Below are 24,014 nucleotides of genomic sequence, written 5' to 3'. Positions count from 1 at the left end.
CACCCAGTGGCTGTGGCTGTGGCTACAGAGCCTTACGTGGTCAAAGAGTGGCAGGAGCGCCTCAGCCAGCCTGCAGGGCAAAGGGGCTGGTATCAGCAGGTCCTTGTCCATGACAATAAAGCTGAGTAGCATGACTGTCGTTTGGACTATCTCTCCATCTGGGTCTTTCAGGAGCTTCACAAGACTTTCAGTCAGGCTCCACATGTTTTCAGGTCTGTGTGGAACACGAGTCTGTGAAACGCCACCCTGGTGCTGCAGGGCCCAGAGGCCAAAGGCCTGTTCTCGAAGCCCTCGGGCAGCTGTACCGGGAGGCAGGAGAGCTGGGAGCAGCTGCCTCAGCGCCCAAAACCCAGCCCAGCCCAAGCGACTGCGCTCCCCCAACCCCCCACTGCCCGCACGGCTTCAGCCGCTGCTGCCTTCTCACCATCGAGGGATAGTCAGCGAGCACAAGGAGTGCCCTGAGCGCCAGGTGACGCCTGTCCCTGGACTTGCTCCGCAGGAGCCTTGACAAGATTTGCAGGACTCTGTTACGACCGTGTTCACTCAAGTCCAGGTGATCTAGAGCCTGAAAGGCACAGGGCAGTGACAGGAGACCCAGCTGCAAGGAGCCCAGAAGCGCACAGGGCCGGGCCCAGGCAGCAGCAGCAGCGCAGGGCGCGGGCACCATCCCAGGCAGCTGCGGCTACGAGAGGGCAGAGAGCTGGAGGCAGCTCAGCCAGGCAGCGCTGGCCTTCAGGCTCACCTCCACAAGGAATGCCAGGGCGGGCAGATCCCAGCGTGGCTCCTGTGTACTGAGCAGGCAGAGCAGGTAGCGAGCGATCCGGGAACACAAGGGTGTGGAGATGCAGGACATCTCCCTGGCAGGACAAAAAGTAACCAAGACTGTGTGCCGGGGGAACAAATCTCTCCCAGGGCCGACTCACAGAGGTCTGGTCTTTCACCACCGTCCTGCAAAGGGACCTGAGCCATTTGAGAGGCGGCTCCTTCTGAGCACCCTCCTCTCCCAGACTTTTCCCAGCCTTTTTGGCAGACCCTCGGTGACAAGGCCATCTGGCTCCCAACCACGGGAACTGTGCGGGCCACCCCGGGCACAGGGAACAAATGCCTGAGGCAGTGGGGAGAAGGGGGTCTCACCTGGCCAGCAGACCCACGGCATTACTGGTGGGTGTCCGCACAGAGCAGCATGTCCCAGCCACACTTGCGTTCCATTGACACCACCACATGCTCACAGTGCATTTGGCAGAGCAGGGACTTCAGGGTCTGCACTGCAAAGCTGTGTGCAGAGCAAAGCCCCGGTCACACTGGGAGCACTGGCTGATGCTGCTGGGGATGTGGCAGGCACAGGAGGACTGGGATGGAGCACCTGTTGGGGCTAGTGGCAAGGCCATGTTGCTCCTGGCATGCCTTCCAGAAGGTATCGACCTCCTCTGGTATATCCAAAGTGCTGAAGAACACTTGGAAGAGCAGATGCACAAAGAGGCGGGCGAAATACACCAACACCATATGTGGCACACAGGGCAGCTGGAGGATCTTCCACATCACCACGGTTGCCTGCAAAGGACAAAGCATCCCAAGAAAGCGCTCGCTGCCGAGGTGTCCGAGCGTGTCGTCAGGGCCCAAGCGTGGCCGGGAGAGGCCAGGGGAGACGCAGGGAGAGCACCGGGCCTGGTGCCCCCTGAAGCTGCCCCTAGGCCAGGTTTCATCCCAGTGCCTGAGGCAGGGAGATGCAGCAGGGCAAGGAGCATGAAAAGCTGCTGGAGAGGCAGCCTTGGGGTGAGCAAAGGCCAGTTCCAGAAACTCACAGCCAGGGCAAAGACACCCCTTTTGTCCCCATCAGAGGTGCACGTGCTGTGCTCTGGCCAGTTCTCCAGCACATCGAGGAGTTTCAGCTGCACACGGTCCGCGGTCCTGGGCGAGTACAGGATCGTCTTCCACATGGACATAGCAGCTCTGTGGGGTCAGAACTCGGTCTCAGGGGGGGTCTCAGACACAGCGCCGTGGCCTGGGCAGCAGCGGGGAGCTGAGTTGGCTGCCAGCTCTGCCTCTGCCTGCTGCCTGTCACTAGCAGCCGCCAGGCAGCCCAGCCCTGTGGGGAGAGGCCCCTGAGGGGCAGGGAAGAAGCATGGCAGCAGGCTCAGGGCCTGACATGCCGGGGCTGGGAAAGGGAGCAGCCAGAGGGCCGTAGTATTCTCCTTTGCTCAGGCACCTGGGGCAGGCTGTACAGGATGATGGGCTGGGGTGCCCTGAGTCCTCTGGGCAGGTGGGCCCCATACCTGTCACACAGTGGGGCCACACGCAGGAGAGTCACCACCACGTCAGCGGGCTCTGCATCGGTGAGATCCAGCAGGGTCCTGAACAGCTTGTGCTCAGAGTCCTCATTGGCCATGAGCCACTGGTGGATGTACCTCACCATGGCGGGCACCTGGAGAAGGCACAGGGAGACTTGCAAAGCTGCCAAGGGAGTCATGATTGCCCAGCTTCCCCAGAGAAGTGCTTCCCTTCCCACCACACTGCCATGGCCTCAAAGCCTCACAGGGACCAGCAGGCGTGGCTTGGGAGGCCAAGCAGTTCCTGGGAGGATCAAAGCCTGGGCACAGGCTGCTTACTTGCTTTGGACTGGAAAAACCCTCCTCTACAAGCATATCCAGCAGGGCAGCGCTGGTCTTGGTTTTGAAGATGGGAGAGTATACTCGGACCCCAGTGCCCATGGTGCTGGTCTCTTCCTCCCGCATTCTCTTGATGAATTTGCAAACCAGCTGGAGGAGAAGGGCAAGAAGACAGGGATGTTCCACGGAGCGCTCCAAGCACAGTGCTCAGCTGAGCAGCGACGGCAGGCCCAGCCCAGGTGCGGGGGATGGCTGCAGGTACCTGCGCTGTTGTGCGGAAGAGGCCACGGGCAGGGTCCTGCTCTTGTGTCCGGTCCAGGGCTGCATCTGGCAAAGAGCGAGCGCAGCTGCTTTGGCTGCGGGAGAGGCCGGAGAACAGAGCCCAGCCCTGTGCTCCCCAGGCAGGGAGAGCCCCGGGATGCCCCAGGGGATGGAGCAGGGCCACTGCAGGGTTCAGCTCCAGCCCATCTTCCATCCCATGCAGGGGTATGTCCCCAGGGGACGGGATGCCATGCGATGCCGTGCGGCCAAGCTGGCTGCTGGCACCAGCCCGGTCACTGCTCAGCAACTCACCCTCGTGCAGTGGCTGGAACTGCTGCACCTCTTCCGTCCCCAGTGCTTGGGCAGCACCGGGGCCTTCTTCCTCCGCTTCGTCCATCCAGGCCAGCTTGGGCACTCTCGGGGGTCTCTGCTCCATGTCAGCGACTGGATTTATGGCTACTAGCAGGAGAGATGGCTCGGAAAACCTCCGAGTCAGCAAGTCCTGCAGTTGTGCCTGGAAGGCACCTGCAAGTCTGAAGTACTGGGAAGAGTACAGGACCGCAAGTCTTGCACTCTGGTCTCGAGGGCTCCTGCCACAAGGACGGGAGACTCCTCGTCAAGGATTGTGCTCTGGCCTCGAGGGCACCGGCACCAGGGATGGGAGATGCCTCGGCAAAGCTCCGAGGCGCCAGTTCCCACAGTCTGCCCTCAAGGGCACCTGCAGAAGAGAAGCCTTGGGAAGGCCACGGGTCAGCAAGCCCTGTGGTCTGGCCGCGAGGTCACTTGCAGGAATAACACCTCCGAAAGCTCTGGGTCAGACAAAACCGAGTGTGCTGTGGGGGGGCTCCTCACGACACTGCTCTATCCTGTCCGGTCCCGTCACGTGCTCCGAGCACTGTGGCGTGGCTGCGTCGCCGCCAGCACCAGTGTCACCACGTGTCACAAAGGGCCCTTTGACACCCTGTCCCACTCCCTCCCACAGTGACCATGCTGCGCCGTGTCACAAAGGGCCCTTGCACACGCTGCCACCTGTGCTGGGGCTGCCCTCAGCCCACCCAAAGTGGCCCAGGTTGAAAGGATTCCCTCGGGCCGGGTGTCCAAGACAGCCCAAGAGGACCTTTAGGAGCGGCTCAAGCCATCAGCAAACGCTGCCCTGCTCTGTGGGCTCGGGGCAGCAGAAGGAGCCCCCAGGGCTGCCGACGCAGCCACTGTGGGAAGGGCACGGGGCCTTCCGCAGAAGCTGGCACGGCCTTCTTGGGACACGTCCCGGCTGGTGGTCATCCTAATCCCGCAGGGTGTGACACAGCCGAGGCACCTGTGGGCCTGGGCAGGAATGCTGCTCAGACCCCTGGGGCCTGGGGAGCACTGAAATCAGTGGGTGTGGCAGTCCCCCCTCACATGTCGTTGGGCAGCAGTGGTATCCGTCTCCTGCAGAGACACTGTTGAGTTACCTCATGTTCTTTCACCTGTTCTTGCTTTCTGGAAAAATCATCAGCCCAGCTTCTGATATTCTGTGCTCCAATTCTGCAGTGTCTGTTTGTGGCAGCTTGTGTCCAAACACAACTGCATCCCTGCTGAGCATGGCAATTGACGGCCACAAACAGGGAAGTCCCCAGTGAACCTTGAGGCAGACACCTGGGGAATTGCAGAGGAGAGGGATAACTCTAGGAGGGGAAGCTGTTTTCTGTCTCTGATTATGGTGCCTGAAAGAGTAGCCCAGCCCTAGAAGCAGACAGGTGCAATTTTGCATGCCACAATGTACAAAGATATTAAGCCTAATAATTAGGCAGAATGAAAAGGGGGGCTGCCAGTATGCATGAGGGTCTGGAGGGGTAGCCCAAGGTGTAGCTGAGGTCACCTAGTCTGTTCAGCGTGGAGAAGAGGAGACTGAAGGGAGTCAATTGTGGTCTCCAACATCCTTCTGAGGGGAATCAGAGGGGCAGGTGCAGATCTTTTCACTGTTGTGACCAGTGACAGGACTCGAACAAAAGGCAGGGAGCTGGGTCAGAGTAGGTTTTGTTTCAGTATCAGGAAAAGGTTTTTCACCCAGAGCAGGGTCAGGCACTGGGACAGGTTCTCCTCCAGGGAAATGGTCACAGCATGTTGGGGATTAGATTTGTTCCTTTTTGTCTTAAAGCGTTTTTCCCCATAAGTTACTAGGAAACAAAGTGCTGGTACTTAGAGGGTACGGGACTAACACAAAAAGATGTGGCAGGGAGGGAGATGATCACACGAAATTTGGGGGAGGGAAAAAGGACAGGGCTGCGGGGAGCTGGGTTTTCTTTTTCCTGCTCTTGGCATCGGAGAGGAACGGTTGGGCTGCTGCTTGCCGCGTGAAGGGTCCACTGTTAACGGAGGGTTCGGTCCTGGGAATTCTACCACCATCCATCATCCTCTTGTGTGCCCGGGAACTCGGAGCCCCTTCGCCTGCCCTGCTGGAGCTGGGCCAGCCCTGCCCAGCCGTCATGGCTTCTTCAGCACTGCTCACTTTGCTGGGACATTCCCCCTTGCCTGCCAGGACACCCCCCTGCCTGCTGGGGACCCTCGCCGTTCCATTCACCAGCCTGGGAGTTTTCCACTGTTCCAGCTTGGTGCTCTCGGGATCCCAAGAGATCAGACTGCCCCGGGTTTTGTGAAACAAAGCCCCTCAAGGTTCCTGGTTCTGTTTATTATTAATACTGTAGTGGTTGTTCTTTGTTTGTCTTGTTATACTTACTAGTAAAGAACTGTTATTCCTTTCCCCATAGCTCTGACTGAAAAGCCTCTTTAATCTCCTAAATTATAATGACGTAGAGGGAAGGGATTGGAATTCCCCATTCCTAGAGAGGCCCCACCTCTCCCTAGCAGATACCTGTCTTTCAAACCAAGACAGATTTTGGTGCCCAATGTGAGGCATTGAGAGGAAAAGGAGTAGCAGTTCTTCAGTGCCTACCTTGTTGTGTACCGGATATCATGTGGTCTGGCTTACCCTCGTTCAGGGTGGCATGTGGTGGTGGCCGTATTTCTCCCATTTGCAGGCTGTCATGGGTTAGTACAGTTTGGTTTTTTTAGTTATAGAAAAATGTAGAATAATTCTCCAGGTCAAGACCTGGGAATTGCTTTGGAAGAGACAGGGACCTATCAGAGAGTTAGTTGGAATATTGGCATCTGTTTTAACCACTGAGAATTACTAGCTGCGACTTAGGGAAGTACCATATAAAACCCTATGAATTTCCTGTAGGTGAGTCCTTTTTCTTCTTCCTTTGTCCAGAGAGAGACAGGTAACATCGAGTTGGGCCTGCTGCTCCCACCTTTTGGGGGGGAGCTGGCCTGAGGCCTGGCCGGATTCTATCGGCTCCCAGGGGAAGTGGGGGGGGAAGGAGAAGTTGCTGTTTTGCAACAGCTACTTTCTTCAGACTTCTCTGGAGCAGGGAGAGATCTCTGCTGGGCCCCTGATGGGAGCTATGGGCACCATTTGGGCTGAAGACACCCTGGTTTGCACTGAGGGGTAGGCTGAGAAGGCATTTATGATCCCGCCTGTTGTTTCTTTTTTTTCTTTTGTGATTCCGGACTGCCTGGGTGCTCCGATCTCTGATGTTTCTGTGAGTTCTTCTTCCCTCACCAGTTTGGCCTTGAAACATCTAACACTACAAGCTACAGAGGGAGGGACAAAGACTCTGAGCAGATTTAACTCTTTCTTAGCAACATGAAGCTTCCAGAGCTCAGCCCTCCTCTGAGAGAGTAAGAAAGGACAGAGTGAACATAAAGAACAACAGAATGAAGTCAGTACAGCAAGAGTGAAAAGGCTATTAGGACAGAGGGTTGAAGAGTTGGTTGTTCTATTCTTACTTGAGCCATGGAAATGAACTCTATATTGAAGTCATTCCTTTAAACTGTGGGAAAGATATGCATTTGGGGAGATGATTGTTTTAATTTGTGTGTAGATTTAAGCAAAAGCGTTTGTGATGAACTAAGTAATATCCTATAAGATACTTAAACAGAGATGAAGATGAGAAGCCCCCTGCGCCAGTGAAGAAGTGAGAAGATATCTCTGTACCTTGAAGTGAAGAATCCTTTGCTTTGGAGTTATTAATCTTTAAAAGGTGACACCCCAGTATGCAAAAGTCTAAGACCCATGACCTATAAGCAGCTTGGGAACCTGCTCCTGGGAGGGTCACAAAAGCAGGTTTCTCCGGGCGGTTGTTTTTGTGACAGTTTAGAACCCGCAAGAGAACTGTTCTAAGTTGTCAGTGGGATCCATGACTCGAAAGGATACTCTTCCCCTAATGAATTGATGAAAGACTATTGTCAGAGAGTGAAACTGACTGAAAATCACAAGTTTTGTCTCTTTATGTTGTTTTGTAGGAAAGTGAACAGTTTGTAAGAGGAAGGAAAAGTGTTTTTGAAGTTTCATTCTATTTTAGTTTTTTTTCCAACTTTCTTTTTTTCTATTCTTTTAGTGTATGTTAATAAACTATTTGTTAATTTTAAGGTTGAGCCTGCTTTGTTTTTCTCCTAGTCTCTCTCTCACAAAAACAGTAACTACCAAGACCAAAATTTAGTGAACGTGAAACCACTACATTAATTGGTGTTTCCGCCTGGTTTGAAATTAAAACTATGACACAGGCCCTTATCTAAACATGGGCCCTGTAACTAGGGCTACTGCGTCTGTCATCCAGTTTGCTCTATGGGTTAACAAGGTGAGGAATTAGTGGATTTTTAATTTCCTCTGGAAGGCAGGCACATGGATTCAGGCTATCATACACTAACTGTGTGGTTTTGGGGTTACTTTAACAATGGTACCTACTGTGAGGAAATGACACCCGGGGAAATTTTTTCCTAACCCTTCATCCAGCTCTTTGGGTCTACCCCACCAGTCTTTGAAGGGTTCAAATCTCTGAATGCTAATGATATCATACAGTGGCTAGTGTTGCTGGTATGCCTGTTCTGTTTAGCATTTAGAGATAGGGGGAGCTTGACCTGGATAACTACCCTGATACCTACCCCAGAGAATAAGGATACTGCCCCACAGCCTGACCCTGCCCCACAGCCTGACCCCATCCCACAGCCTGACCCTGCGCCACAGCCTGCCCCAGAAATAAACCACCCAGATTGGGTGAAGGAGATCCGTGAGATGGGCCAGATGCTGAGGGAGTACATTTCCCCTGTAATGGCCTCCTTAGCCCCAGCTGGTGGGAAACCCTCCCCCTGCCCCAACAAAGGAGAGTCTGATGGTGCAGCAGCGGAACTCAGAGACGTTACAACCGCCCAGGTTCCAGCTGAACCACAGGGTCAGTCCCAGCCAGCAGCAGCTGCCCCTGTGGAAACAAAGAAGTATAAGGTGAAATCAGAGCACTCAGGCAGCAAGGATAAGAAAGGAGGACCCTCACAACCCACAGGGGAGTCAGAGGTTGAGATCATCGCTGAGTCCCTGACATCTGAAAGTCTCCGTAATCTGCAAAAAGATCTTGCACGATGGGGACGTGAGGCTTATACAGCCTGGTTACTTTGGGTCTGGGACCTCATAGGTATAGGCATGCAACTAGATAGTGGTGAGGCAAGGAATTTGGAACCCTTGACCCAGGACTCAGGTGTGAATCAGGTATTCGTAAGGGAGCCAGGGCCCCTTTCTCTCTGGGAGTGGCTTTTAATGAGTGTAAGGGAGAGGTTTGTCCACAGAGACAGAATGCAACAGCACCACCACAGAATGTGCTGGAAGACCCTTGAGGAGGGGATCCAAAAGCTGAGAGAAGTGGCAGTATTGGAGGTACTCTTTGGGAGGGGTGGACAGCATGATAATGACCCCAACAAAGTCAGGTGCACAGGGCAAATGCTGTGGAATCTGGCAGCTCTAGGACCATCGCAATACGCCACATTCATTGCAACAATTAATGCTGATAGCAACCGAGAGACAGTGGGTCGTGTAGCCAACAAGCTCAGAAATTACGAGAGTATGATCAATGGCCCAGTGCAGGCTCGGGTCTCTGCCATGGTTAAGGAACTCAGAGAGGAGATGAGGGAGATAAGGGAGGTGAGGGAGGAGATGAGGAGGAACAATTCCCATGTGGCACCGGTGCAAGTTACAAGCCCCAGAGTCAGAGCTCAATGTCCCCCAGCTAGAGAGAGAGAGGGTACACCCCACGAGCTGACCTGTGGTTCTTTCTCTGTGACCATGGGGAGGCATGGGAAAGTGGGATGGGAAACCCACATCTGCCCTGGCAGCACGGGTGCGTGAGCTCAAGGAGAGAAACCCTAACCGAAGGGGTTCCACTAAGATGAAGGTAGCCTCAACATCCCATGACCAGGCTGCCAGGTATTATAGAAGTGAGGATGATATGTCAGATCCCTGTGAAGGAACCTCTACCATGTATGCCCATGAAGGGAATAATGACTGGTGCTAGAGGGGCCCTGCCTCTAGCCAGGGAGAGGCACGGGATAACCAAGTCTATTGGATGGTGTGGATCCGATGGCCTGGCACATCAGAGCCACAGAAATATGAAGCTTTGGTTGATACTGGTTGGCAGTGTACCCTGATGCCATCAGAACATGTGGGGACAGAACCTATTTCCATTGCCGGGGTGATGGGGGCATCACAGGAATTGACTCTGTTGGAAACCAAGGTGAGCCTGACCAGGACGGAGTGGCAGAAACATCTGATTGTGACTGGCCCGGGGGCCCCACGTATTTTGGGCATAGACTTCCTCCAGAATGGCCATTACAAAGACCCCAAGGGACTCAGGGGGGCTTTTGGAATAGCTGCTGTGGAGGCAGAGGGCATTAAGAAATTGAATAGCTTGCCTGGACTGTCGGAGGACCCATCTGCAGTAGGACTCTTAAAGGTGGAAGAGCAACGAGTTCCAGTTGCCACCTCGACAGTGCACCACCGGCAGTATCAGACAAATTGAGATGCCATGATCCTCATACACAAGATGATCCATAAGCTGGAGACCCAAGGGGTGGTCAGCAAAACCCACTCACCCTTCAAGAGCCCCACTTAGGCTGTGTGCAAGTCTGACGGAGAATGGAGATTGACCGTGGACTACCGTGCCTTAAATGAAGCGACTCCACCATTGAGCGCTGCTGTGCCGGACATGCTGGAGGTCCAGTATGAGCTGGAGTCCAAGGCAGCAAAATGGTACACCACTCTTGCCATTGCTAATGCATTTTTCTCCAATCCTCTGGCTGCAGAATGCAGGCCTCAGTTTGCTTTCACCTGGAGGGGCGTGCAGGACACCTGGAACCGACTGCCCCAGGGGTGGAAACACAGCCCCACCATCTGCCATGGACTGATCCAGGCTGCACTGGAAAAGGGTGAGGCTCCGGAGCACCGACAGTACATCAATGACATCATTGTGGGGGGAAGACGGCAATGGAAGTGTTTGAGGAAGGAGAGAAGATTATCCAGATTCTCCTGGAAGCCGGTTTTGCCATCGAGAAGAACAAAGTCAAGGGACCTGCCCGAGGGATCCAGTTCCTGGGAATGAAGTGGCAAGATGGATGGCGTCAGATTCCCACTGAGGCCATCAATAAGATCACTGCGATGTCTCCACCAGCCAGCAAGAGCACAAGCTTTCCTAGGTGCCATAGGTTTCTGGAGGATGCACATTCCTGAGTACAGCCAGATTGTGAGCCCTCTCTACCTGGTCACCCACAAGAAGAATGATTTCCACTGGGGCCCTGAACAGCAACAAGCCTCTGCCCAGATCAAGCAGGAGAACGCTCATGCGGTAGCCCTTGGCGCAGTCAGGACCAGATGTGAAGAATGTGCTCTACTCAGCAGCCGGGAACAATGGCCTGTCCTGGAGTCTTTGGCAGAAGGTGCCTGTGGAGACTCAGGGCCGACCATTGGGATTCTGGAGCCGAAGTTACAGAGGGTCCGAAGCCAACTACACTCCCACAGAGAAGGAAATCTTGGCCTCCTGTGAAGGAGTTCAAGCCATCTCAGAGGTGATTGGCACAGAAGCACAACTCCTGCTGGCACCTCGACTACTGGCGCTGGGGTGGATGTTCAAAGGAAAGGTTCCCTCCACCCATCACACCACCGATGCCACGTGGAGCAAATGGATTGCCCTCATCACTCAGCGCGCCCGCACTGGAAACCCAAATTGCTCTGGGATTTTGGAGATAATTGCAAACTGGCCGGAAGGTGAAAACTTTGGTCTCACGGATGAAGAGGAACAGGAGCAAGTGACACGTGTGCTGCCTCCGCTGAGGCGTAGCGACCTGGTTCCAGGAACAACACGGCAGCCACACCTAGGCTGCTCGGTCCATCAGCTCACAGACACCAATGTGGTGGACGGGTAATGGCATTTATTAACTGGTTACATTGGGTTATAAAACTTCTGTTTGCTACATCACTTCCGTCTGCTTACGTTAGAAACTAGGTGTTGTTTGCTTATCATGGACACTAAAACAACTAAGTGTTGAGGGAGGGGTTCTGTCTTCCCGTATAACGCGATATCTTCCGACCGCCTGTCCCTAATCTCCCACATTTCCCCCTGCCATGATTAAGTAAAAAACCTATAAAAGTGTAAATGTTATAAAAAATGCAAAAGCTGTTAAAGTTAGTATAATAGGATTCAAAAAGTGATATAACATGTTAGTAACAAGCGCACTTCATGGTAATTGCATGCATTCGACAAATAAGATGTTTGCTTTCTCTAAACGGCTCCTAACAAACGACACTAACTTGTTCAAAATGCAAGGCCCAAAAATCAGTGTCGAGAGTATCATGGTGAGAGGGCCTATTAAGGTGGGAACAAGGGTGGCCAGCCATGGGGACTGGTTGAACCATGACTCGAACCATCCTCGTTGGGCCTCTCTCTCTCTTTTTCTCTGGGCTTGTCTTTCTCTCAGTTCGGCCATGGAGTCTCGTACGACTCCAGTATGGTCTGCATAAAAACAGCATTCTTCTCTCAAGGCAGCACACAGACCTCCTTGCTGCATGAGGAAGAGGTCCAGTCCTCTCTCCTGTTCTGCAGGACGACTTCTGAAAGCGAGGAGATAGATTTCTCCAGAGAGGAGATGGATTTTTCAATTCTTAATAAGTCCTCATCAGTCGTCATTTGCAGCTGAGAAAGTCTTAGATGTTGGGTCACAAGAGCTGAAACACCTGTGGCTGCACCAGTGGCTCCTAGGCCAAGGAGCATTGCAATGGTTATACCTGTTATTACTTCTCTTTTGCAGAGCTGGACGGTTTTTTCTAAAAAGCCATACATTTTTTCTTCTTGGTGATACAGGACTCTAGGAACAATCAGAGCTTGGACACAAAAGTCAGCAAGGTTGTTGAATTTACTAAGGTACACACAGGGGGTTATTCCAGATTGTTGACAGACCCACATTCCTGATAGGAACGGAACTGCCCACTTATCAGTCTTTCGACTAGGTTGGATGAACTCAGTACATCAGTACATCTGCTTTGCTAAGGTAGCACTGCCAAAGTACTTGCCTTGGCCTGTGACTTGACTCAGGGTAATTTCCCTTCGGGGGGTGTCCCACCTACAGTTGTGTGCCGCAGAATATTCGAAAGGAGCATCAAGGGCGACGCCTTCATAAAAAGGAGGTTCTGCATTATAACATAACCAGCATGATTTTGTAAAGTTTGGATTGGATTGGTTCAATGACAAAAAGGTAGCATTTAACACACTACGAAACAGATTGTAAGGAGCTGACTTAGGTTTTTGGCAAATAGCTAAAGGGCTGGATGAGGAGGAGGTGCTAGGTGTGGCCTCCCTCTTGTGTCTGCGTGCTGCAAGATTCTGATAGGGTTTGAATGACGGGGGCATCGAAGGTAGGAGTCTAATAATTTGCACATTCACCCAGATGCTGCGAAAGGCGCGAACAAACACTGACCATACTTTTCCTGTGGCCCAACTCACATGGGTCGGCTGCAGAATTGTCATTGCGTAGTTCTTACAGGTGTGTTTTCTCCCGTTCCGGGGTGTGTCTATCATTCCATCCATCCCGAACTTTGGTTCGCGACAGCCATGGGGAGCATACCTGACTTGCAGGAACTTGTCAGGTTTCTGCGGTTGCCATCTATTGCTTGTCATGATAGTTTCGCATCCCCAATATCCACAGTACCTGTACTTCGGATGATTACAGTAACCTTTGCCTGGGTTGGAGGCAGGGCACCAGTAAGTCTGGTACAGTGAAGAATCCCCAATTTTAGGGAATACTAGCTGTGGGGGAAATATGTCTCTTAGCTTAAACTCAAAGGATGGGCTGTCTAGTGTAAGGATTTCTTTGATTGCCTCATCACTTGAAAGATGGCGTAGGACCCATCTAAATGGCTGGTGAGGGTAATACACTGCGTCTGCTTGCCCTCTGCCCACAAGACCCAAAAATAAAATTACACAAAGACACCGTGGTTGCTTGGATCTCACCGGTGTGGGATCTTTGGGTGCTGTTGAGTTGCTTCATCACTTTCTTCTGGTACCGGAGTGTACGCGTCACGGGGGCGTCCAATGATCCAATCCTGCAAGTGAGACCTTACAATTTTCATTAGTTCTATTCTGAAGGTCTGGTTTGATTGACTTAAGTGGACACCATTTAACTCTACCGTCTTTTTTAACAACTGCGTACCCTCGCCCCGTGAGCACTAGTCTCCAGCCCTGTTCCCATTCTCCCAGTTCATTTTTAGCTACAACATGCAGGCCTTCCTCTAGTGCTCGGGTGGCCCAGTGTCTCCGGGCCGGGCTGTTTGTCTCATCTCCCCTAGGGAACTGATTTAGTGCTAACAGAGCGGTTGCTAGTATTCGTGCCTGGTCTCCCGGGGGAATGGAACTGGTAAAGCCCTGTGTTTTTGCTAGTACTTCTAATTTGGCTTTCAGTGTTTGATTTGCTCGCTCAACGATGGCCTGCCCGGTGCTATTGTACGGAATGCCGTGTACTAAAGTGATTCCCCATTTAGCAACAAATGTCTGACTTGATTTTGAGACAAAATTTGGGCCATTGTCTGTCTTAATTTGCTTTGGAATGCCTAGCCACGCCATGGCTGTCAGCCAATGCTGAATGGTTGCTTTGGAGTCAGTTTTTAGGTGTTGTGTGGCTACAATCAGTCCACTATATGTATCTACAGTCACTGCAAGCCATGCTCGGGGTTTTAGCAACTGACATAGGGTAAAATCTGTTTGCCATACTTCTGAGGCTTTGAGGCCTCTGGGGTTGACTCCGCTGGACCACAGGTGGTGATTTTTGGCAGTGAGGGCATGTGGCCACGACATGTTTCGCATCAGCAGTTGAAATCCCACATTTTTTCGCTAGTGCTTTGGCTCCAATGTGAAGAGACTCGTGTAGCTGATGGGCGTCTCTCAGCGTCCACAACCCTTTTGCGGCGGCGTCTGCTTTGTCGTTGCCGATTTGAAAGAATCCTTTAACTGGATTGTGGCTATTAACGTGGATGACAGATATGGTGCCTTTTCACGAAAAGAGTGCCTCTTCAAGCATCATAGCCACTGTGGAAACTGCCACACTGGGCCCTGACATTGCTAGGCAGAGCCTGGCTACGAATATAGCGTCAGTTACGATGTTGAGGTGTTCTTCAGGGAACAGTCCACACGCTAGTACGACGGCGGCTGCTTCGAGTTGTTGAACTGAAAGCGTAGGGTCAGTTGTTTTGATGCATTGCCACTGCTCTCCTGACTGCCACACTGCTGCTGCGGTTGAGGTTAGTGAAGATGCGTCTGTGAAGATCATCGGTCCTGGTTGGGGTCGGTCGACGATTTTTGGCGGGAGATCAATGTCGACGATTGCAAGCAGCTGAGTCCAAGGGGGTTTTGCTGCATAGTGAATCTCTCCTCCAAAACCAGCAAAGGCCGATGGCTAGATGCTCTGATATTGTTGTCGATTGTACAGAAAGCTGCTTGCGGAAGGGCAAATATATTTTTGTGGGTTCAGCGCCTAAGTGCTTCAGGGCAAGTTTCCTGCCTTTCATGACGAGGTTGCCAAGACACTCAACTCCTGGGGAAAATGCATGTGACGGTTTTCCCAAGAGTACCCACAGTATCGGTTGGGCTTTGTCAGGTGGCCCTTGGGCCAGTGCTCCTACTCCTCCTTTCTTCGTAAAGTGGACGTATAAATCAATTGGTGCATCTGCATCCCATCTGGTGAGTGTGCTCCCTGACATTTGCTGTTTGATAAAATCAAGCAAACGTGTTGCTTCTGGTGTCAGTGTTTTCTGCTCCCATGAGTTTTTCCCTTTTAAAAGGTCATTCAGGGGGTCCATGACCTCGGAAGGAATCAGGACGATGTTGCGGAGCCACTGGAGAGATCCTACCAGCTGCTGCATATCATGGAGCGTCTTAATGTCTCAGTGGATTTTTATCTGAGGAGGGGTTATGTAGGAGCTTGAAATCCCCACTCCCAAAAAGGTTATGCATGGTCCCTTTTTAATTTTTGCGCTTGCAATTTCAAAGCCATTTGTTTTTAAGGTCTTTGAGACTGTTGACACTGCTTGGTCTACCTGACTCGCTGATGGTGCGGTAATGAGGATGTCATCCATGTATTGGACAATGATCACGGTCGGGTTGCTGCGTCGGACTGGCTCCAGTGCTCAGTCCACCGTGATCTGACAGATGGTGGGCAAGTTGACCATTCCTTGAGGCAGTACCTTCCACTGGAAGCGCAGGTTGGGCTGCTGACTCTTCGGGAAGATGACGGAAAAGGCAAACCGCTCTTTGTCTTCATCATGCAGGGGTATGGAAAAGAAACACTCTTTAATGTCAAGCACTGCACAAGGCTGCCCTTTTGGTATCATTGAGCTCATGGGCAGCGAGGTTTGCACGGGGCCCATTGGTTGAATTTTCTTATTTATCTCACGCAGGTCATGGAGAAGGCGAAACCCCTCGCTGATCTGTTTGGGTATCACAAAAACTGGGGTTTTCCATGGGCTAGTAGAAGGCTCTACATGATCTCTGCAATTCACGATCGACTAGCTTAAGAAGAGCATCTATTTGAGGCTTTGACAGGGGCCACTGCTCAACCCACACTGGGTCAGATGACTTCCACGTCAGCTTGATCGGTGGGGATGGGTATGCTGCAGTGGCCCTTATGGTAAATTTGTCACCCTGGCTTTTAAAAGGGCTAATGTGTCTCTCCCTTGCAAGTGTGGGACTCCTGACATTACATATGGAAAAAGGGTGATGGTTTTTTCTGGTCCTTTTTCAGTGTGGAGTGTAATTGCTATTAATTGGGCACTTTTTCGAGCTCTGCTCAATGCCCCGACTCCACCTACCATGGGTCCGTCTTCTAATTTCCAGTGTGGGGGCCAATTTGTCTCAGAAATAACAGTAACGTCTGTTCCGGTATCAATCAGAAAGGGGACACTGATGGCAGTGTCATCTAAAACATCATAGCGAGTACAGATCCCCCATATCACTGGTGGGTTGTCGCATTTCACTGCCAAGGCCACCCAGGGGTCTGGTCCCCAGGGGGTGGTCTTTGCTGTTCCTGGGACAGGGACAGATACAGCTGGGTTGCTGATTGTGCTATAAAGTTGGTAGCTTCTTGCGGGGGAAAAGGGGTTGGGAGTGCCTCGCCCCATTTGGGGTTTGCATAGCTGGGCCGCTTCATGTCCCAAGTGGGAGAGAGCTGCATGCGGCCCTGTTGCCCTCTCCCCCTCCTGTTTCCCTGGTTCTTAGACCTACATTCTTGGCAAAATGCCCCTTCTTTCCACACGCCCAGCATGGCCCCCTGGGTCGCGACTGGCGTGAGGGGACCGGTGTTGAAGGGTGCCCCGGCTGGGGGCAGTCCATTGCAACGTGGCCTGCCTGGCCGCATTTAAAGCATGCCATTACACTAGTTATTGCGGTACGGACGGCTGCCTGGATTGGGGCAAAATGCTCCTCTTTTGCAACATGCCTAATCATGTCTGTGAGGTTGGACCTGGGTGGTAAAGACCGTAAAATGTCCTTGGTGGCTGAATTGCATTGTTGGCGTAAGCACTCTGCTAACACAGGACCCTTTGCCTCTGAGGGCAAAGCTGAGGAGTCAAGTGCTGCCTGGAGCTGGTCCATGAATTTTGTAGAACTTTCACTTTGCTTTATTGTGGACCATGATGATGGTTTAGCAATGACCATGGAAGCAGAGCCGATGGCTTCCCTGGCAGCACGGGTAGTTGTCATGACCTCGTGGGTACCTTGGGCCCTCAGCTTGTGCCTGGGGGGTGATCATGGTTGGGTCTGTGCCCATGAGCCGCTGCAGGCTAGAGCCGTGTAGCAGATGATCTGCACCAGTAACCACAGCTAGTTGCTTAGCACAATTGTCCTCCCACTCTTGTTTAAAAACAATGATCCCTGCCCCATCAAAAATCAATCTGCAAGTTTGCTTTATGTCAAATGGGAGCATGTCATCCCCTCCAAAATCACTATCAATGAGAGTAGAAACCATTGCTGAATTGATCCCTTTGTCAGTGATTGCTTTAACAATTGCTTGTACATCTTTAGGATTTACCAGTGAATACGTTCTCTGGTTTCCACCTGGCCCCCCACTCGGACTGGAAAAGCCAGTGTGGCTGATGGACCCCAATCAGCGCATGCCATTTTTATTTTCTTCCAGTCTGCCAGAGGAGTTCGTTCTTTTTCTGACTACCCCTCAACCCAAGTAGAAACATTGTTGGTACTAATTTTATATACTGTTACTTCCTCTTTGTCAGAGCCGGAGCCAGAGTCCCAGTCATATGAGCTAAAGTCCAATTCAGAGCCGGAAGTCGACTGACTGGCTGCTTCCGGGCTCTGGAACCGTTCTGTCGGGCTCCGACCCCGCCCCTTTCCCTCAGGACTGGGCAGTCCCTTCCCTCTGGGCCCCCGCCCCTTTCTCTCAGGGCTGGGCCGCTCTTTCCCTCTGGGCTCCCCCCGCCCTTTGCTGTGGGAGCTTCTTGCCTTAGAAAAATGTGCTTTTTGGCAAAGATTCTGATTAGCTTTAATTCCCCCTTTGAGTTCCCCCCCCTTTTGCCGCTCACACTCGTCCGCGTTATCAAACAAACTGTCTTTGTTTTCACTGGCAACAGGTGTGCTATCTAAAAGACCTTCTTTGTTTTCTGCAGCTACATTCCCGTTATCTAACAAACATTCCTTGTTCAGTCCAGCTGCATTCCTGCACTCCCCCGGGGATTCAGCGCCATCTTGTGGCGCATAAGGTGGGGGTCCCTCTCCAGATTTTTCAACATTTCTGGCTTCTTCAGCTAAACCGTCCCAAAATGATTGCACCTGCCTTTTTCCCTCAGCAGGTGACCCTGGGCTTGAAGGCTTTGGAGGAAGCCTTTGCTCCTCCGAGCCTCTGCACTGGGCAGAACCAACCCCATCAACAGCCTGAACACTGTCACTGACCTTCAGACTACATTCTTTTACACTCCGACAATCGTCTATAAAAGTTTGCGTTGCAGGTCCCACACCCAATTGCGGGTAAACTTTTAGACAATTTTGGGCATCTTTTCAAGTCTCCTGCTCTTGCAGAGCCTTTTGCAAAGCCTGCACAACTTTTCCCCATGATTTAAGATTTTTCCCTGAGCCAGAAGACATTGTTTCTTCGGCCAGAGCTTTCGTGCATTGATCCCATATATCTGGGTGGAGAATATCCACCGGCCGATCAATGACCCCAAGTTGCAAAAGCCTCGTCACTGCAAGGGTAAAATCTTTTGCTTTACAATCAATCTCCCACTGCTTATGAATCTGAGAAACGACCTTCACGAGAGCTTCCATCCTCCTCGTGGGTCCTGGGAGCGTCCTCCCTCGCTGAGCTTGCCCCGCCGCTCGGCCGTCGTTCACCCGTCCAGGCAATTCCCATTCTCCCAGGCGATGTCCCAGGGTTTTGGCACCACTTGCTGCCTCCGCTGAGGCGTAGCGACCTGGTTCCAGGAACAACACGGCAGCCACACCTAGGCTGCTCGGTCCATCAGCTCACAGACACCACTGTGGTGGACAGCTAATGGCATTTATTAACTGGTTACATTGTGTTATAAAACTTCTGTTTGCTACATCACTTCCGTCTGCTCACGTTAGAAACTAGGTGTTGCTTAGCTTATCAAGGACACTAAAACAACTAAGTGTTGAGGGAAGGGTTCTGTCTTCCCGTACAATGCGATATCTTCCGACCGCCTGTCCCTAATCTCCCACACATGTGCTGACGAAGCTCCACCATACAACCAACTGCCAGCAGAAGAAACATGCTACTCTCTTTTCACTGATGGTTCCTGCCGCATCGTAGGGTGAATGGGAATGGAAAGCTCCGTATGGAGCCCCACGCGACAGGCTGCACAAGCCACTGAAGGAGAAGGTGGGTCAAGCCAACTGGCTGACCTCAAAGCTGTTCAACTGGCCCTGGACTTTGCTGAAAGAGAGAAGCTCTACCAAGCTGGCCAAAGCTCTACGTCTACACTGGTTTGTGGATGGTAGCCAATGCTCTGTGGGGTTGGCTGGACAGGTGGAAGAAGGCCAACTAGCAGCGTAGAGGAAAGCCAATCTGGGCTGCAGATGAGTGGAAAGACATTGCCAGTCGGGTAGAGAAGCTACCTGTCAAAGTCTGTCATGTAGATGCCCATGTTGCCAAGAGTCGGGCTAATGAGGAGCACCGAAACAACGAGCAGCTGGATCAGGCTGCCAAGATAGAGGTGTCAAAGATAGACTTAGATTGGCAACCCAAGGGAGAGTTGCTCCTAGCTTGATGGGCCCGTGATGACTCAGGTCATCAGGGCAGAGATGCCACCTATAAGTGCACGAGAGCGAGGGGTGGATCTAACCATGGACGGTATTTCTCAGGTTATCCATGACTGTGCGACGTGTGCTGCCATCAAGCAGGCCAAGCGGGTGAAGCCCCTATGGTATGGCGGGCGATGGTCCAAGTAGAAGTACGGGGAGGCCTGGCAGATTGACTACATCACCCTTCCCCAAACCCACCAAGGCAAGTGCTATGTGCTGACCATGGTGGAAGCCACCACCGGATGGCTGGAGACCTACCCTGTGCCCCACACTACTGCCCGGAACACCATCCTGGGCCTTGAAAAGCAAATCCTGTGGAGACATGGTACCCCTGAGAAGACTGAGTCCAACAATGGGACCCATTTCAAGAACAGCCTCATAAACACCTGGGCTAGAGAACACAGCATTGAGTGGGTGTACCATATTCCTTATCATGCGCCAGCAGCTGGGAAAGTTGAAGGGTACTTAAAACCACCTTGAAGGCACTAGGTGGGGGGACATTCAAGAACTGGGAGATTAATTTAGCAAAGGCCACCTGGTTAGCGAACACTCGAGGTTCCACCAACTGAGCAGGCCCTGCCCAATCTGAGCCCCTGAGAACAAGAGATGGAGAGAAGGTTCCAGTGGTACCCATGAGAGGAATGCTGGGAAAAACTGTTTGGATGAATTCTGCCTCCAGCAAAGACAGTCCCGCTCGTGGGGTTCTTTTTGCTCAGGGACCTGGCTGCACATGGTGGGTGATGCAAAAGGATGGAGAGACCCGCTGCATACCTCAAGAGGACCTTGTTTTTCCGTGAACACTGTGACTGTGTCTGTATTCATATTCACATGTATATTTATGTATATTATTTAAAGGTTTAAATTCCATATAATATGTTGGTATGGGGAAAAAATTCGGGGTGGATAATGTTAGGGGTTAAGTTTTCCTGTGGAAAATTTCCCCCCCATAAGAGACTAAATACTGGTACGTAAAAGTTACTTGACCCACACAAAAGGTAGTAGATCACTTAGTTTGAGGGGGAGGAAAAGGCCCAGGGGCTCTGGGAGCTGAGGGCGGTCTCTTCTGCCCTCATTCTCAGAGAGGACGGTTGGGTGACTGCTGGCTGTGTGAGGAGTCCACTCTTAACGGAGGGTCCGGTCCTGGGAATTCTACCACCATTCATCATCTGCTGGAGTGCCCAGGAATTCAGAGCCCCTCGCCTGCCCTGCTGGAGCTGGGTCAGCCCCAGTCCAGCCGTCACGGCTTCTTCAGCACTGCCCACTTTGCCTGCCAGGACACCCCTCTGCCTGCCGGGACAACCCACCACTTCCAGTCATCAGCACCGGAGTTTTTCCACCATTTCGGCTTAGTGTTCTCGGGGTCCCAAGGGACCAAACTGCCTGGGAGTTGTGAGACAAAGCCCCTTGGGGTTCTTGGTTCTGTTTATTATTATTATTATTGTTGTTGTTGTTTGTTTGTCCTGTTATATTTACTAGTAAAGGACTGTTATTCCTTTCCCCATAGCTCTGACTGAAAAGTTTTTTTTAATCTTCCAAATTATAATAACGTAGAGGGAAGGGATTGGAATTCCCCATTCCTAGAGAGGCCTTGCCTCTCCCTAGCAAATACCTGTCTTTTCAAACCAAGATACACTGAAAAAAGAAAATCATGAATACTAATATCTTCCGTTGTTTGGGAGACAGACAAGTGATAAGACACACTGGGTTCATTCACAGCAGCCAACTTTTATTGAGTCCTCTCCTCCTTATACAGATCTGAAGGTCTGCGTGATCAATCTATTGGCTGCACTCGTTGCCAACCAGCCAATAGCTGCTTGCGTCCCCAACAGCCTGGGCCTTCTCTCCAACAGTCCACACTGGTCAAATTATATAATCAAGGTCCTTATATAATTGGTTACCTACAAAACGGGGATTAATTGTAATTGTGAGGCCTTCAGGCCAGCTGTTGGCCACCACAATAAATATCTACTTAAATAAACATTTTTACAGAAATATGTTAGGTTCTTTCTGCAGCTTTTGGTTAGCTTCTTGAGGTCATGCTTGCTAATAATGATGCTCTTACTGTTTAGCAACTCAGAATCTGGAGTAGGAATCTCTGGTTTTTGTCTTTACTGCTCAAAATAGATGTGAGCCCAGGCCTTAGAGGGAAATGAACTGTAACTTTTCTCACTGGGTTTAATAAATGCAGACAGTAAAAGCCTGCTGAATTTTAGGAATCCAGCATTTATTTCAGCTCTGAAGAATATCTCCTTTAGGGTTACAAGTGCCTTTTCCCTGGAACAAATCCCTTTCCAGTTTCCTCTAATTGCCTTTTTCTCCCAGACTCTTGTTTTTAGTCCTTTTCCCAGGCTTGTATTGTTCCTGTTTGCCGTCTTGTAAACAGACAAACAAACAATTGACAGTTTCTGTCTGTGTCTTTCAAACACAAACTTGACAACTTTTTTTTTTTTTTTTGTCTTTGGGCTATCACTGAGCTATTTCTCTCTTCTGAAAAGCAGAAAAATTGCCATAAATGCATATTTGCAAGTGATACAAGCAGCTTTGCACGCAGGCTCTCAGAAGAGTTTCTGTGACTGAGATCTGAACATCAATAGCTAAATCTGGTGTTTAATTTGAATCATCTCAGTGGGCTGGACTCAATCAATAGCCACGTTTGCTTTATTCAGGAACAAACACACTCCAGGTTGTTCTTGTCAGAACAAGGCTATTTCCTATTGTCTGTTTGAACCTTGATTTGCTTTAGCTGAATCTGATGAGGGTTTTTTAGGATGTGAAATTAGGAGCAGCTACCTAAAATTTGTGTTCTCTCAGGAAAACCAGGTGCTTGCATGTCCCAGTTATGACTAATTTTTCCAAGGGGAGCAAGGAGGAATTAGTTATGACTCTAGCCCAAAGTACAGCTTTGTAAAATTATTATGAAATGTTTAAGAGAAGGCATAAGAGCTGTATTTCTAGTAAAAGGAGGGGGAAAAAAACCCCAAAATATAGAAAAAAATTGAACTCTCTCCCACATTCAGTAATGTGAGAGAGAAGGACTAAAGGTCCTGAACACAAAATTTCCAGCTCCATGGAACACCTCTATGGAGCCCCAGCTCCCAAGGTATTACAGGATCTGTCTCAATGCTTGGTGCAATAAAACAACTGAAAAACTCTTTGTGCTCTACAGAACTCCTGTATCGGAATTGAGGAAGGGTTTGCAGGCTGGAAATCTTGTCCATGGTTTTTTTTTTCTTTTTCTCCTGCTGTACCAGCTGCTCTAGGAAAAGTTGTGATCTGCAAATCTTTCTCCTCAGAAAAAATAGTGTGTTTATGTTGTTTGTTTTGGTTGGTGTTTTTTCCACTTTCAGGACTGATTCACACAAGTAAAAATCTTGTTTCTATTTTAATATAACTCTAAGGGATATAAAACCACTTGTAAATCCCTCTACTTTATGAAAAAATTAGTTTAGGGCTAACAAAGTTGAGAAGACCACTTTAAAAAGAGAATAAACGAAAAAGCAAAGCATGTGCCTAAGTATTTTGCTGACTATGATGAAATTAGGCATATTCTTAAGTGAAACAGAGACAAAACACCCTTGTTCTTCCTGCTGGAAGGTTCGGGGGTGTGGGGGTGCCAAGGGAAGGATTGTAAACAAACCTGTGTTAAATGAGTAATTCCAGTTTCCAGGCACAGTCTGTTTATGAGAGAGGGAGGCTGGCCCGTGATAAATACACTGCAGATGAACCCTTTGGAATTATTTCATGTTTCCATTGCAAGCTTTGTGAAGAATATAAATGAAGACCATGAGTGTTAAGAAATTACACGTAGCCATCATTGTATATATTCATAATATAATTTAAAGTGTTCTTTTAATTAAAGTTTCTTGATGCGAAAACTAAAAGCATAACATTCAACATAATTTAAGTTCAAAGCTGAGTGTTTTATCTTTTGCGCCTCCAGTTCTCTACATCCCATTCCCAAACTATGAAATGATCCTCTGAAAAAGCAATGACTGAAATTTTGCTTTTTCTGCCTGTAGTTAAAGACAGAAGAAGCAGAACTGCATTACTTGAGCGGGGTCTGTTGTTCTTTGTGGAAATTGGTGGTTTCAAAAGCATACTAGTAGGTAGGCAATGGAATTAAGCAATATATGGAAAAATTGCCCATGAATCAGAGAATATTTGCAAAGAGATTGAAAATCAGTTAAAAAGTTGTGGTAATAAACACCTTTGGGATATTGGACCGTGGTGCTCTGAGATAAAGCTTGATTAAAAAATTTAGAGAACAGTCAATCCTCCATAAATGCAGGATTGTGTCCTACTGCTCCTGACACCATAGCTCCTTTATAGGCTGCCTTCTGCTCTCTGTGCTGAGCCCTAGCTCTGACAGGACAGGTATAACTTGGACCCTTGAGGATTTTAAATGTTGGGTTGTTTGGGGTTTTTAAAGCACACTACAGATCTCCTGAGCAGCACAAAGGCTTAGCTTGTACTG

Source organism: Hirundo rustica, chromosome 4, assembly GCF_015227805.2.
Source record: "Hirundo rustica isolate bHirRus1 chromosome 4, bHirRus1.pri.v3, whole genome shotgun sequence".
In the NCBI taxonomy this organism is placed as follows: domain Eukaryota; kingdom Metazoa; phylum Chordata; class Aves; order Passeriformes; family Hirundinidae; genus Hirundo; species Hirundo rustica.
The sequence above is the reverse complement of the archived record's forward strand: the minus strand, read 5'-3'. Positions refer to the sequence as shown.